At 40.5% G+C, this 11,271-nt stretch overlaps 1 long non-coding RNA gene across 1 annotated transcript in view; it reads right to left on the bottom strand.

Moving 5' to 3' along the window:
- Nucleotides 1-9,623: 9,623 nt before the first annotated feature.
- Nucleotides 9,624-11,271, bottom strand: part of LOC140480416 (uncharacterized) — an 85,049-nt gene continuing 83,401 nt past the window's right edge. The window contains exon 3 of the long non-coding RNA XR_011961288.1: nucleotides 9,624-10,695. This is a non-coding gene — a long non-coding RNA (uncharacterized lncRNA). The remainder of the gene's footprint in view (nucleotides 10,696-11,271) is intronic.

The raw sequence follows: 11,271 nt of genomic DNA, 5'->3' as shown, positions 1-11,271 counted from the left end.
TTAAAGCGAAAGAACAAGGAAAGAGATTTTGAAACAAGTTTTCATTTTTTTCTTTTTCCCCTGCACCGTGGTGCCCTCATTTAAAAAGCCCTACTTTAGCAATTTGCCAAACTACAGAGTAGACATCCATTGGAAAATGTGTGTGCAGCCAGTGAAACAATGTCCCTTCTGTCCCTGTGGGAAAACAAGTGTCAAATTTAAAAGACGATTGTGGACATTTCATTTAGTAAGGAATCAAGAATGAATAATCTCCAGGTTGTATTGCTTCACGTAAACTAGATTGCTATTCCAACAAGACAAATGTGTAATTTTCAAAAAAATTGAAGTATACCAAAAATAGACATGTTTGTCAACCAGGCAGCCAAAGTATATTTCAGATTTAATGGCTAACATTCAAAATATGAATCAAATTTAGCCAGGACTTTTTTCTCTAGCACAAAGGCAGGGTAATTTATTAATTTAACATGACTTCACAATTGTATACCTGAAAAATATACATTCTCTGTTAGTAATACAATTATTTCATTTATTGGAAAACAAAATATGAAATTTTATTTATGATTGCATCCCCTATCTAAATTATTCCTAACAACATAGCCATTTTTCCCAAAGCTGAACAAAGATCTTAAAAAGTATGTTGTGGGGCAATTTGCTCTTTATTAAATAAGGGAATGTTCGTCAATAATTAAATTTAATGTTCGGCAGCTAGTGTTATATGCAAGGCTGGGTCTTTGTCCAGGTCTACTCCATTTCCACCAAATTGACAGTGTTCACATTTATCGAAGAGGAGAAAGAGAGGACTGCAGATGCTGGAGATCAGAGCTGAAAATGTGTTGCTGGAAAAGCGCAGCAGGTCAGGCAGCATCCAAGGAACAGGAGAATCGACGTTTCGGGCATAAGCTCCTGAAGAAGGGCTTATGCCCGAAACGTCGATTCTCCTGTTCCTTGGATGCTGCCTGACCTGCTGCGCTTTTCCAGCAACACATTTTCAGCACATTTATCGAAGAGCCAGGTTCAGAAGACCCCAGAAGAAATGCGAGGCAGAGTGGGGGCAGAGGGGTTTGTGTGGAGTGCTAACCCATCAGTTCTTGGAAAATCCCAGCCCAGGACAACATTTAGGGCTGGTTCGGTAATTTGTCTGTTCTGCTAGAATGCACACTTCTTCAATGTGAATTGGCTATAATGCGATTGAAGAATTTAGACCATTAATACAAACTTTCCTTACCTGTATTGGCTATAATGCAAATCCAGCCCATTATCTTAAATGGTGCTGCTAATACACAGTTTTCTTATAAACACTGGGTTGCACAGGAACGGGACTATCGCATTGCATCAGAACAGACTGTAACATTCTAAAGCTCTTTTGCTCAAGCCATACAGTGTCATACATGGTTGGAAATGGCAGCAAGTACTGAGAGTTGCCTCAGTGTGTCCAGAATGTGTACATAAGTTTGTCCTGAAAGTCTGTCAGATTTTCTGCCAAGATCACAATCTGTAATTTTTGTTTTGGACCACCCTGGGGACAACCTGGAGGACCCACATTAGACCAAACTGTGAGCACTGCTTCTTTAACTCACCACCACATACTGCCAATTTCTGTACATTGTAATTTGATATGTTTAAACAACTAATCTACACTTTAAGGCAGCAGCTGACGATATGTGGTATTACAGGAGTCCTAACAAAACTCAAATCAATGAGAATTGTTCAGCAGGGTCTCCACTGGATGGAGTCATATCTAACATAAAAGAGGTTGTCTGAAGGTATCTAAGGTCAGTCTTCTCAGTTAATGTTCCCTTAAAACAGTGTGACCACTTGGAAAGTCTGCACATGTGAGCTGTTACACAAAAGCATCGATTCTGGAAACCACTACCACACACTGACAAACATCTTCAGCTACTTCATCAATGACCCTCCCTCTATCATAAGGTTAGAAGTGGGGATGTCTGCCGATGATTGTAAAATGTTCTGCACTGTTCACAACTCCCCAGGTACTGAAGCTGCCTGTATCTAGAAGCCTAAAGTTGAAGGCTTTTCTGAAGGTCTCCGATTTGGGGACAAAATTTACAACTGACAGTGTACATCGGGACTCTGTGGAAGTCCTGATGTCCTGAGCTTCACTGGAACTTCCTGGGAAGTTTAAACTTTTGATCACCAATTCGCCAGCTCCCAGACTCTCAGCAAGTGTCTCTCTGAGTTACAGCCAGAGACCTGGGACAGCTACAATATAATTACTTGAATAGCAACAGAAAATAAACAAATCTAACTCTTACATAACTCTATAACTGATCATTCAAATCACTCTTTCAAGGGATATGGGCCAAATGCTGGCAACTGGGACTAGGTCAGATTGGGATATCTGGTCAGTGCAAAAGTGTTTCCATGCTATGTGATGCTATGACTCACTGATCCTCTAATTACCTGTCAGGCCAACCCCATGCCCCCAAACAGACTATTCCTCTGTCTGACCAGACATGACCACCCACTGTGACCACACCCCCACTAAACCCTAAATTTAACCCACATTCACCAATTCATTCTGCAACTTACCTACTCCATCGACTTCACTCACCATTCCCACTCATCTATTCGCAAACATTTCAAGAGACTAGACAAAAGACTGTGGTGCAACACCTCCTGGTATGACGCACACATAATCGGAATCTTTCTCCAGGATGCTGATGGTCAATTTTATGCTTTTCAAATCCACAAACGGTGAGAACGAGCTGGACGGGACGTGCAATTGACTGGGCTGCAGTTGGGCAAGGTGGCCTCTGAAATATTTGTGTAAATCGCAAGCCTGTATGAAAAGAAAATGACGGTGGCAGAGTAGGCAGCATTTGGGATCATGAGGTTGAGTTTCATCCATTCCATCTGCTTTTCCCTTTTTTTCCCTCTTTTCTTTTCAGTTTTTTAAGTGTTGTTTTACCGAGCTTCTGTAGACAGTTCACTGGTGGAGACAGCTTGGTTGAGGAGACAGCAGTAATGGTAGCTGAGTGTGGTAGCAGCTGGGGCCCAGCGCAATCTCAGACAGTGGTCAGGTTCGAAGGGGCTGGTGAGCCCAGATAGGACTTAGCCCAGCACGGAGGCAGAGCGAGCCTTCAATGGGGAAAGCCCAGTGTGGATCATCTGCAGGCCCATGACTTAAGAAATGATTGTAATGTTTAACTTTTAATGTTATTTATTATTCTATTTTATACAAAGAAGAACTGTAGTGTTGAACATTTTAAACTTATTTCTTTCTTTTTCTATTTTTGTACCTAAGATTTCGTACCTAGGTACCTTTGTACTTAAGATGGTGCCAGGAATGGTGACATTATTCACGTGACATTATACACTTTTCATTATACTTCTGTACCTCTGTAACTCAGTACGCTTGACAATAAAACCTAAATCAAAATGTAAAATCTAAATCATTTAAACTTTAATGTTCAGCAGCTAATGGATGGGTATATGAACAGTAAGAGTTTGGAGGGATATGGGCTGGGTGCCAGCAGGTGGGACTAGATTGGGTTGGGATATCTGGTCGGTATGGACAAGTTGGACTGAAGGATCTGTTTCCATGCTGTACATCTCTATGACTCTATGACTCTAATGCTAAATGTAAGACTGTAACCTGTGGTTTCTCCAGCTCTACTTCATTTCCACCGAATTCACTGAGGGACACAGCGCTCCACATTTGTCAGAGACAAGTTTAGATGATCCAAGAATAAAAATGAGGCAGTATGGGGGAGGAGGAATTTGTGTGCAGTGACAACCCAACAGCAATTGCTGCTGCTTCGAAAATCCTAGCCCAAGACAACATTCATGGCTGGTCTGATAATGTGCAAACACTTTGTGCTACCTAAGTGCCAGACAATGTTCACTTCCAATCCTTCAACATTCAATGGTTTTAATATCTCCAAATCCCCTATGCTCAGCATTCTAGAGGTTACCACTGGCACGGTGGCTCAGTGGTTAGCACTGCTGCCTCACAGCATGAGGGACCTGGATTCAGTTCCAGCCTCAGGCAACTGTCTGTGTGGAGGTTGCACATTCTCCCCGTGTCTGCGTGGGTTTCCTCCGGGTGTTCAAGTTTCCTCCCACAGTCATAAAGATGTGCAGGTGAGGTGAATTGGCCATGCTAAATTGCCCATAGTGTTCAGGGATGTGTAGATTAGGTGCATTAGTCAGGGGTAAATATAGGGTAGGGGGAATGAGTCTGGGTGGATTACTCTTCAGAGGGTCGGTGTGGACTTGTTGGGACAAAGGGCCTCTTTCCACACTGTAGGGATTCTATTCTATGAGAAACTAAACAATATGGTGTGCAATTCTGGTCTCCCTCCTATCGAAAGGATGTTGTGAAACTTGAAGGGTTCAGAAAACGATTTACGAGGATGTTGCCAGGGTTGGAGGATTTGAGCTATAGGGAGAGGCTGAATTGGCTGGGGCTGTTTTCCCTGGAGCAGAGGCTGAGGGGTGACCACCTAGAGGTTTATAAAATCATGAGGGGCATGGATAGGGTAAATAGACAAGGTCTTTTCCCTGGGAGCATAGGTTTAGAGTGGGGGGGGGGGGCGGGGGAATTTAAAAGGGATCTAAGGGGCAGCGTTTTCATGCAGAGAGTGGTGCGTGTATGGAATGAGCTGCCAGAGGAAGTGGTGGATGCTGCTACAATTACAATATTTAAAAGGCATCTGGATGGATATATGAATAGAGGAACATGGGCCAAGTGCTGACAAATGGGACTAGATGAGGTTAGGATATCTGGTTGGCATGGACAAGTTGGACCAAAGGGTGTGCTCCTGTGCTGTACATCTCCATGACTCTTACTCTATACAGATACTCCGGCTACAAGAGCAGATCAGAAGCTAGGAATTCTGCAGAGATTAACTCACCTTCTGAAAAACCGTTCACAATCTGCAAGGCACAAGCCACGAGTATCCTGGAATATTCTCCACCTACCTGGGTAAGTGCAGCTCCAATGACACTTAAGAAACTCAAACCATCCAGGACAAAGCAGTCTCTTTGAGTAGGACCTGTTTCACCACCTTCAGTGTCCACACCCTTTGACACTAACATACAATGGCAGCGGTATGTGTACAATCTTCAAGAAACACTGCAGCAACTTACCAAGATGCCTTTGTCTTTACCTTCTTAACCCATGATTTCTGCCACTTGTACAAGGACAACAGGTGCCCTTAAACCTGCAAGCACCCATTCCAGCCATGCAGCATGATGTCTCTGCTCCTTCACTGTTGCTTCATTAGAAACCTGGAACTCTCTTCCTAACTGCTTTGGGTGTGTACCTAAACCAGACAGATTGCAGCAGTTCATGGTGGCAGCTCACCACCATCTTCTCAAGCATGATTACATTTGGACAATAAATACTAGCCTAGCCAGTAATACCCATATCCTATGAAAGAACAAAACAAAATACTATACGACAACAGATTAAAAACAAGATTTTTAAAAACATTCAAACATCCACATTTTCAAAAAAATATGGTACATACATTCATTGCAGATTATGAAGAATCACGTGGATAGATCATCACTCAGTAAACCCACAGTGATCATTTGGATAGCAGCCACCTATACCAGGCACTATCTGTCACACAAGTGCCAGTCAAAAGAACAGCCTGCCAAACACAAAATGTAAACATACATCCTTGCACTGCAAATTGAAAAGACCAGATACCTGGGAGAAATTGAAAACTTACAACCTTACCCTGGGTTTATATGATAGTTACTGATTACTTCAGATTTATTCTCAATTTATCAATTGAAATCCTTGAGTGACATAAAACCAAAAGTTCACAATATATAAAATTTATCTGGGGAATTTGAGCGACTCCAGTCACCAGGTAAATCTTGAGTTACTTTTGGTATAGTTTATGGGATGGATTTGAAACAGGTTGGGACAGGCACCAACAGAGACAGACAGCAATTAATAAAGAGTGTTTTTATTTGAATCAGTCTATCTCCTATTCTGTACTGAGATGTTAAAGTGTGGTGTTAGACCTACTAGACATTTATCCTGCTTTTTAAACCAAGTGCATAGATTTGCTTTACCATCTGAATTCCATCCCTGTCTGAAATGATCAGATTAATTCCCCCTTGAAGAGCTGCCTGATCACTTTGTATCCTGAGTACATCAGTTCAACCCTAGCATATTTATATATGGAGGAAAGTCAAGGGATCCAAAGGTTGAGCTCCCTAAATGCTAAAGTAAAGACCCATATAAGGCAGGAAAGAGAAATGTCAGGAACTGAATAAAGTAGAAAATTAGGCAAAATACAATGTTTAGGGAGAAGCTGTCAAAAAGATACATGAGCAAAGAGATAGTGTGAGAAAAGCCTAGTAGTGAACAAAGAGGAACACAAACATTTTATAAACTTATAAAAAGGGAAAATAATAGTCAAAGGAATGCGAGGCCAATTACGAACAAAAACATTTTTTTGTGGATACAGACTACCTAACAGACGCCGAATGAATACTTTGCTATGTCTTTTCAAAAGAACTGGATGAGGAATTGGAGATGTTGTACAGAGTTAAAATAGTGCAGTTGGAGGGGGATGCTAAATAAGTTCACATCATTCAATTTTGATAGGTCCCCCAAATAAGGTGCACCCCTAGGTCGAGGAGGAAAAGGTGGAGATGTCATAGCTCTGACTACCCTTATCAATCTTCCTTTGATGGAGGACTAGAGATCGTAGAAGTTCCATGCCAATTCAAAAAATGTCAGGGGATAAACCTGGTAAGTTCAGACCAATTAAATGTCATGGTTGGAACATACGCATTAAATAGCACCCAAATTATGTCTGCCCATTTCACCAGTCTATGGCTACTTGAAGTCTGTTATCATTCTGCTCAATTTTTAAAATAGTCACATTTTGTATTATGATCTCAGCTAATGTTATTACTTGACAAATCAAATCTCAATGAATATGGCTTGATGGGTCATATTTATTGTCTTTTATATATGTAGTGGTGATAATTTTAATGAAACATAAACACTCAAGATTGCATTGTTGGTTTTATAAAGACTAGGATTAAGACAGATGTTTATTACACTAAAGAGAAAAGACAAACCAAATCTATCAGCAGTTTGAATGATTTCAAAACACACGATAAAACAAAATCCATCTTCAACCTAATACCATTATATGACAGTGACTCAAGATTCGAGAGAAATTCCATGCTAATCAAATCTGTATATTTCAATTAACTACTACTTCTCAGGACCAGTTCTGTGAGCTGTAAACCTTTTTCCCTTAACCACATGCACAACTCAATTTAGATTTTCTGTCTATTAGTTTTCTGCAGAGCTCTAACCGAACACTCCTGGTTTGGAAGTTTCACAAATTTTACTCTTTCACTGAAGTAAGTTAGTTCCTTCACTGTTCTTGAACAATCTGCTTTTTCTTTGAAATATTATGCTCACTCAGATCCCAGTCAGGTCTCCTTTGAATTACCCAAAATATTTTGAACTAAATTAAAACTTGCACATCCTAGACTCCTCTAAACTAATGGTTTGATGGTTTCTCTCTCCAGCTGTGAACCTTTACAGCATAAACAAACTACCATTAACACTCCAGAAGGAACATACTGATTTAAAATAATGGTTCTGTAAAGACAGACCTAGTTAATTTTTTAATCTCTTCAAAAAAGTTAAAAACAACACCCACATGCCACTAGTTTAAAATAAAAATTCTAATAAAAATTACATTGACGCATATAAATCTCACACTTTTTGTCACATTTATACAACTTCATATTTCCTGGACTATGCTTTCAATATCTTATATAACAAGAAAAGCAATGAAGCTAATACCAACATAAAACAAAGAACTGCAGATGCTGGAATTCTGAAACAAAAATTGCTGGAGAAACTCAGCCTCTGAAGAAGGGTCACTGGAAGCAAAATGTTAACTCTGCTTTCTTTCCACAGATGCTGCCAGATCTGCTGAGTTTTTCCAGCAATTTATGTTTTTGATGCTAATACCAACTTCTGGGGAACACTAAATACATTTGTTTCTCTGGTCAGTAAAAGCAAAATTCAATATTACCACTTAGAGTTGCTACCAGAGTCCAATGTCAAAATTAATTCTCACTCAGTGACATCAGTCATTCAGGGTCAACCAGCATACTTTTGTTAAAGGAAAATATCATCAAACCAATCCTATTGAATTTTTTGAAGTTACAGTGAAAATCAAGGTAGGCCAGTAAACACACACACATATATAATAAAGTACAACATATCAAGCTTATTTAGAAAAGAGAAACATGGCGGTACAAGGACTGTGGTAACTGGTTGGGGGGGGGGGGGTGGTGCTTAATGGACTAAGGAATAAGAGGGAGATAGACTGGTAAGCTGATGCTTTTCTGATTGGGCATAAGTATGCAGTGGGGTCCTCTATGGTTAGTATTAAAACCATTGCTTTCTTTGTCAATAGAAATTACCTAAACTTCAGTAGGAAACAGAATTTTGATATCAAGCAACGTAGAAAAAGTATAAGAGCTGACTTCTGGAGACCATAGATTAGTAAAATGGTCAGACAAATGGCAGGTGCAATTTAATGTGCAGTTGTACACTTTGGAAGAAAGAAAATGAAAAGGGAGTATAATCTACCAGGATGGTCCATTTCACTAATCTGTAAAGGTGATTCAGTCAAAAACAGAGCTGGGAAAGTATGTGGGATATTGGTTTTATAAATAGAGGCATTGAATACATAAACAAAGAAGTCAGGTTAAACATTTACAAATTTCTAGGCAAGATTCTACTGAAATACTATGCAGAGATCTGGGCACTACACTTTACTTAATTTCAAGGTCTTGGAAAGGAGGTTTACCAAAATCTTACTAAAAATTAATCACTTCAGCAATGTAGAGTGATTAGAGAAGGTGGCACTGTTCTTCTTAAAACAGGAACCTAATTGAGGTATTCAAAATTATGAAGGTTTGTTTGGAGAAAGGAGAGAGGTTTCCTTTGGCAACAGCGTCAACATTCAGAGACTATATACTGAAACTAATGGAATAAAGAATTAGAAAGGAAAACAAGATTATTTTTATTCTGATTTATTTTGATCTGGAAGACATTACCTGAAAGGATAATGGAATCAGATTCCAAACGCTATATACTTGAACAGCAATTTAGAGAGTTATACCTTGAGTATCAAACTAAGTTGGAAAACTCTTTCACAGAGCCAACATAGACAAGGCAGGTTCAATGGCTTCCTTCTGTTCTAAACAGATTCCATTCTATAACTGCTTGCTTGATTTCCAGCACATTCTGCTCCTCTCCAATTTTTTATATAAACTTAGTGATCCAAAACAGTTTAAAAAAATATGGTAATACATTCATTCTAAATAGACTTCAAGTTCAGAAATTTCAGCTGCTAGAGTGCTGAAACGTCCATTGTGACGAGGAATGTTTCCAGTTCGACTGATCCATGGGTGCTGAGTTTTTATAAGAAATCTGTAGTGTCGTGGCAGAAGCTGGGGGTCCCCTGTACAATAGGTTTCAAGATGCCTTTGACATAGCCAGATAGATTAGATTAGATTACTTACAGTGTGGAAACAGGCCCTTCGGCCCAACAAGTCCACACCGCCCCGCTGAAGCGCAACCCACCCATACCCCTACATTTACTCCTTACCTAACACTACGGGCAATTTAGCGTGACCAATTCACCTGACCTGCACGTCTTTGGACTGTGGGAGGAAACCGGAGCACCCGGAGGAAACCCACGCAGACACGGGGAGAACGTGCAAACTCCACACAGTCAGTCGCCTGAGGCAGGAATTGAACCCGGGTCTCTGGTGCTGTGAGGCAGCAGTGCTAACCACTGTGCCACCGTGCCGCCCACACAGAGTCCTATTGCCTGATAAGATGGGATGGCCTGCTGTGTTGGCTTTGTCTATCTTCGGAAGACAGTAGAAGTCACCTATGCGTGAAATATGTGGGATGAGGGCACTTCGGGAACTCTGAAGGACTGGCTCCAACGTCTTGATCAATGTGTTTAGTTCATGGGTGTGCTCACAGATCAGTCGGTAGTTACCTGTAGTGTTCCTGGTTATTCAATTGTCGGTACACTTCCTTGCAGTAATCTGTTCTATTCTGAAGGCTCCTCCTTTATCTGTTGGTTTGATGACAGCGTTGTGATTGGTTTTGAGAGCATGGATGGCATTGCATTGTGATTGGATGATGATTTGCTCTACCTTGTGGGTGTGGCTGATGAACCTAGCATTTAAATATTTCCTGATGGTTTGAGCATACATGTCAAGCCCAGGGCATCTGCCCTCTGGTGTGGTCCAAGTTGACTCTTTCTTTGCTTGCTCCTCTACAGATCCCTGTGGTACCTGTTCCAGTTCCTTGGTGGACTCACTGCTGGCATCTTGAAAGAATTCCTGGAATTTCGTTCATCTGATGAATTCCTCAGTGCAAGACCCATGGGATCCATTTTGGTGGTGGGACAGAAATAGAGACCTCTGCTAAGAACTTCAATCTCTTCCGGTTGAAGGGTGTGGTCCGATAAGTTGACGATCAACTTCCCAGCGGTGACTACGTTTCCACTGTGGTGCCAGGGTAAGCTTGGCTACTGCTGGTGGTGATGCCAAGTTTCTCCAGTTTCTAGTTCTTGCTGTGCATGTACGTCTCTTGTGTATGCCTTGGTTTGTTGCTCATAAATCCTAACAGTGCTTCTTTTGGGAGTGCTGTAAAGGTAGTGACAAATTGGAAGCTTTGAGTTACAAGTACAGCTATTTTGGACATATTGTTGACCTGTTCAAATCTTTGTTGTATTTGCTGTACACAAGTAAAATAAATTTGTATTAAAATGTGGTGAAAGCAAAAAGAATAGCCTGTCGAGCAAAGATCTTTGCAGGAACAGTTGGTACTGTTTATCTGCCTGTCAATGCTGAGCAATTCACTGTAGAGCTAGTCTTTCATTAATACATTTTGCCTATCAAAACATACACTTTCCAACAGACACAGCTTACAGCCACATTTTGCATTTTTGCTGACAATGTAACACGCAATAGAAAACAGATTGAGATGGTAAACGTGATCCTAAAATTTCTGCACAGATGCTGGTACAAAAGAAAATAAATTCACTGGACTAAACTGTCCAGATATAAATTTGCAAATTTGGCATTATATAATCCAAATTCTTACACTAAATATTCCCACGTTATACTACATTGCCACCTAATATATCCTGATATTAATACTTGACATGAGCCTCTTCCACTTCGTTTGCTCCATCTCTGCCTGTATCTCTCTTCACTTCC

This window comes from Chiloscyllium punctatum, chromosome 8, assembly GCF_047496795.1.
Source record: "Chiloscyllium punctatum isolate Juve2018m chromosome 8, sChiPun1.3, whole genome shotgun sequence".
Taxonomy (NCBI): Eukaryota; Metazoa; Chordata; class Chondrichthyes; order Orectolobiformes; family Hemiscylliidae; genus Chiloscyllium; species Chiloscyllium punctatum.
Note: the sequence above shows the minus strand (reverse complement) of the source record. Positions and strands in the feature narration are given on the sequence as shown.